The 5,383-nt window shown below is 41.9% G+C and overlaps 1 protein-coding gene across 2 annotated transcripts in view; it reads left to right on the forward strand.

Annotated features, from left to right (window-relative positions):
* LOC108793724 (complexin-2) overlaps positions 1–5,383 on the forward strand; it is a 160,386-nt gene that overhangs the window by 84,577 nt on the left and 70,426 nt on the right. The window lies entirely within an intron of this gene.

Consider the following 5,383-nt stretch of genomic DNA (forward strand, 5'->3'; position numbering starts at 1 on the left):
TGTATATATACATACATATATATATATCTTTAAACCAAGCACCAACATAAGAAATGGTAGCTGGTGATTGAACTTCTGCACCTGAGCACAATCATCTACACAGTACATTCTCTCCCAAGTTTTCTGAGGCTTTTTAAAGTGAGGGTTTTGTATAGTCCCATATGATAATAACTATGTGCACTTTATTCAGTTTTATACCTACAAGGTATGCACATAAAATGTGCAATTCATATACATACTAACTTGTTAATAAATTCCATATACATTCCATATACATATGCTGTAGCCTGTGCATGCGCGTCTGTGCACATTGTGGGCTCACAGTTGCTTGTCCCCACAATCAAAGTACTGGCTTTTGTATATATCCTTTGGTAAATCAGGCCATATGTATATTATTTCCATTTCATTTTCCCTTGGGCTCTTTGGAACTCTCAGTAGTTCACTAAAAACCCTTTCAAGCAAAAGCTTTTCAGTCAGGGATATAGGATTTACAGGAAGTACATGATGTAAAGGCAGCGCATTGGGTTATTGTTTAGCAACTTTGCCTTGAAGCACTAGTTTCCTCAGTTCAAATCCCTACTTGGACACTATCTGAATGGAGTTTGCATTCTCCCCCTGCTTACTGTTTGCATACTCCCCCCGTGCTTGAGTTGGCTTTCTCTGGGTACTCTGTTCAGTGTAAGGAGGCCCTTCTGCCAGGGACTACTGTTGTAACATGGTCCTTCTCCTTCTCCTGCCCCTTGAGGGCAAAAACGAATGTGAGTGTACAGTATTATAGTGCTGTGTAAATTGTACACAGCTTTCCTTCTGCATGAATTATGTAGTGTGTCACAGTCATTGTATCAGTGATTATACATTTTGTCGTGTGTCACCCATACTAGCATGAGAAAGAGAGGGGAGCATGCTAGGGAACTACAGCCCCTTTCAAATCTACTTTGATGGCCCAATGAGCCGCAGATATCCGATGCTGCAAAGCACATTGCAGGGCCAGATTTGGCAGAGCAATGGAAGTGTGAATTTAATTGGATTTGCTCTTCTGTAATCTCCAAAGAAACATAGGGGTCTATTCACAAAGCTGCCGAAGGATCCAGCCGTAGCTTTGGCTGATCCTTCGGCTAGCTTCGGTTGCAGGAGCCCTTTTGTTCGGTCGAACCAAAGGGCTGCTGTACAGCCTATTCACTATAGCCAGTACAGCTCCCGAAGGCATATGCTGCAGCTAGACTGAGCCGAAGTGATAGCCAAAGCGGGACGAACGGCTTACCGAAGGCTGGCCATATGTCTTGCAAATGACAACTAGGTGGAGCCACCCGTGATTTCATAGCTGGCTTCACCCAGTTGTAATGACAGATCAGCGTCCCCAAATGACCTGCGGATGCTGTCATTAAACAATAAAAACTGGGCGGAGTCGGCCGTGATGTTATTCATTAGCCGGGACCTGCTAGGAGACTCTAGCAGGTGCCGGCCAATAGGAAACAGTTGGACGGAGCTAGCTGTCACTGCTAGCTCTGCCCTGTTGTTGTTTTTTTTCTTTCTTTAAAAATCTTTATTGATTTTTTTAAATGTATGATTTATTTAAATTTTTATTAAAATTCACTTTTTTGTTTCATCTTTTTTCACTACACACAGAGGTACCGAGCAGTATAGCTGAGCAGCATTCGGCTATTCACTCACTGCCGTTCAGCCCCAATGAGAATATGAGCGAGTGAGCTGGCGGAGCTTAGGCTCAGCTGATCCAGATGTTGGATCAGCTGAGTCGAAGTCCTTCTGCACTTCGGCTCAGCCGAACATGTAGAGCATGTTCGGCTGACCAAAAAGCAGCCAAAGGCAGCCAATGTACGGCTGATTTCAGCCCATGTATGGCTGAAATCACCGTAGTGAATAGTCGAACATCGTTCCGTTCGGCTCACTTCACTACCGCTCAGTTATTCACTCGGCTGCCTTTGGCAGCTTTGTGAATAACCCCCATAGTTTCTTTGTAAAGGAGTGCTATAAAGAGTGTAGTTTATATTTGAAGACACTCTACTTTTGTTCAAACAACATAAGCAACAGAGAATCAGTCAGTTAAAAAATGCAGTTGCCATTTTTCGCATGTGTTTTTTTTCTCACAGTAATGGCGAGGGCACTAACATCTTACAGAAGTGATCATATTAAAAAATGCATGGCCTTGAGGCCAGGGTGTTAAATGCAAAAAAAGTGTACATATGCGTCTATGGAGCACCCACTAGAGGAATACTAAAAGAAATGCCATCTGCCCGCCAATTAATTTCCATAGGAATATACAGTATATATGACATAGAAGCTGGTCACAAAAGCCCAACCAGTAAAAGGGGAACTTTCCCCAGCAGTACACATCTGGATGCGGACTGATCCTTCCCAACACCACACAAAAAATGTGGCCACAGTCTAATGTGTAACGCCACCCTTGCCACAATTTTACTGTACTTCAGGGCTCAAAATTTTGTAAACACTATTTATTGTCTGCCCGTTTTGTATATACAGACATTTGAAATTAAAGGCAAAAGCAGGAAGAACGGTAGCTCCTCTGGAACTGAGAATGCATAAAGCCCTCAGGGGACACTTAGAAGGTTGGAGAAAAACAGAAATATCTGAAATCACTAACATTTATTAAAAGCCAAAAGTCACACTTTATTGATCTGTGACCCGCTGACCTTGGGATCAGGTTTTCCATTAGCAAAGTCACTTGACATTGCTTTTAATTATGAGATAGGATTTTGTATGAGGAACAGTAACCGAGGCAGAATAACAGCTAAAAATTACTTGAATCAGGGGTCATTTTAACTGTGTTTCCTGGTGTGACATACAGTATGAAATCATTAACAACCTTTTTGGCAAAAAAAAAGTTAACTAACAAACTGATAGAGAACATGAAGCTATATTCACATAGTGGGCCTTTAATCCCAAAAATGTACGCCTCAATGGTAGTTGGTTAATACAAAAATAACCTGCTACTAGGTGAGACTTGATGAGTAATCCGGATTGATAGAAGAGTTTATAAATATGGAGAAAGAAGGGAAGTGATCTGTATTTTAGAATTAGGATCATTTCAAAAGAACAATTTCAGACTTATTTTTTTAAATCATTTTGCATCACAATGACTGCACCTTCTCCAAGGGTGTGAGCTGCAATAGAGCTTTATGTCCCTCAGAGAAGTGTCTCCTTTTTTGCACTCTTCTCTTGAAACATCTGCATTCCTGATGGGCTGAGGTATAGTATCAACAAAGAAGGGCTCCAACAATCTCTGTACTCACTTACCAATGGGATTTGAAATCTTATGACTGCAGTGCAAGGCTGTTATATTTTGGGGGGTCATGGTGATCTGGACCCTTAAGACAGGGCTGGACAAATCTCAGGAGCAAGGTAGCCATGGGTTCCAAACCTTTTCTCTTGAGCCTAAAAAATCCTTTTGGCTCCTGGATTGGATAGAATGGCTCCTGAATTCCATATTAATTTCTCCTCCCCTTCCTTAAGGCTGAACTCTGAGAAAAACAAAAAAACTCCCCTTGCAGTGATGTTGCCTCCGTACTGCAAAGGGTAGTATCCTGTTTAGGTCTAGGGTACCTGGAAAAAAGGACTTTTTAATTACCTGATCCCTGCTCCTGCTTGATCCCTCCAGGCTACAACACAGCACCCACAACCTCTTTTCGCCCTATGCTCTGGCGGTCAGAGGCAGCAGACATCATTAAGTGCAGTGCAGGGCCCATAGTCCTACATTATACGAAAGAACACAGAGGGATATAAGCCTGCATGTAGGGGTGATAAAGAAAGGTCACTGACTGCTAGGGGGATAGGGATCAGGTAAGTAAAACTGCCTTTCCCGATACTTTAGATTTAAACAAACATTTGACCCTTGCAGTGCAGGGGTAACCCCAGTGCAAGGGGAGTTCTGTGTTTTCCCCAGAGATAGGCTTTAAGAGTAGAGTGGGAGTACTGCTGATGTGTCAGATTTCCAGCTATTTACACATCCATACCCTGTATGACTGTCACAGGGTCATTAGACTGTAAGCTCCTTCAGGTGCAGGAAATGGTGTCAAGGGATCATTGCTGTCTGTAAAGCATTATAGAATGTTAGTGGTTTATATATCAATACAATGAATAAATCATGTAGAAAGCTGTTTAGACACCATAGATACCATCAATACAGAATTCCTCCTCTCCATTATTTTGCATTTAGAAATTATATGATTGCAATTTTCTTTCTGAATTTTCAGTATGCATCCGTGCAATATAACCTTAGCATAAAAAAGGATTATTGACTGTTCAACAAGGAAGGGCTAAAAGCAATGATAATGTGCAGTGAAGCATAGCAGCCAATTCAATTTTTGCTTACGATATTTTAAATTATGGCACATTTCCATTGCTACTTGCACCACACATTTCCACTGCTACCTGTGCTGCACGGTTCCATTGCACATTTAATTGCTACCTGCGCCACAGATTTCCACTGCTACTTGCTCTGCACAATTCTATTGCTATCTATGTAGCACATTCCCACTGCTACCTGCTCTGCACATTTCTTTTGCTACTTGCTCTGCACATCTCCATTGCTACCTGCGCTGCATATTTACATTGCTACTTTTTCGGCAAATTTCTATTCTTACTTGTGATGTACATTTCCACTTATACATGCTCTGCACATTTCCATTGAGACCTTTGCTGCACATTTCCACTGCTACCTGCACTGCATATTTAATTGCTACCGTGCCCCGCATTTCCACTGCTACCTGCTCTGCACATTTCTATTGCTACCTGCTCTGCATATTTTTATTGCTACCTGCACTACACATTTCATTGCTACCTGTGCCACAAATTTCCACTGCTACCTGCTCTGCACATTTTTATTGCTACCTGCACTACGCATTCAATTGCTACCAATGCCACAAATTTCCACAGCTACCTGCTCTGCACATTTCTATTGCTACCTGCACTGCATATTTATTTGCTACCTGTGTTGCACATTTGTATTCTTACTTGTATTTTACATTTCCCTTGCTGCTTGTTCTGCTGTTCTAACTAAGCCTGTATATGATTATTGAATAATAACCTGCGCTCCCAATCCGTGTTATTGCTAGAACAGAGCAGGACAACCTGTGTTTTAAAGGCAGATGTTTTTGCAATGCCTGCCCTGTAACAGCACTAGTCTGCTCTGTATGACTTATTCATGAACCCCTCTCTCTCTCTGTCTGCTACCAGGGATGAGTTTGGGAAGGGTGAAGATGCTCTTTGTAGTCAAGCATGATTAATATTCCACTGGCCAATGAAGCAAACTTGACAGAAATAATGAAGTATCTCATTAAGATCTTTACAAGAAGGTCAAATGTGGGTTGGGTTCCGGGGGACCCAGCCTTTAGAGCTTGTTGCCAAA

Source organism: Nanorana parkeri, unplaced genomic scaffold, assembly GCF_000935625.1.
Source record: "Nanorana parkeri isolate BGI_ZX_2015 unplaced genomic scaffold, ASM93562v1 scaffold777, whole genome shotgun sequence".
Classification (NCBI taxonomy): Eukaryota; Metazoa; Chordata; class Amphibia; order Anura; family Dicroglossidae; genus Nanorana; species Nanorana parkeri.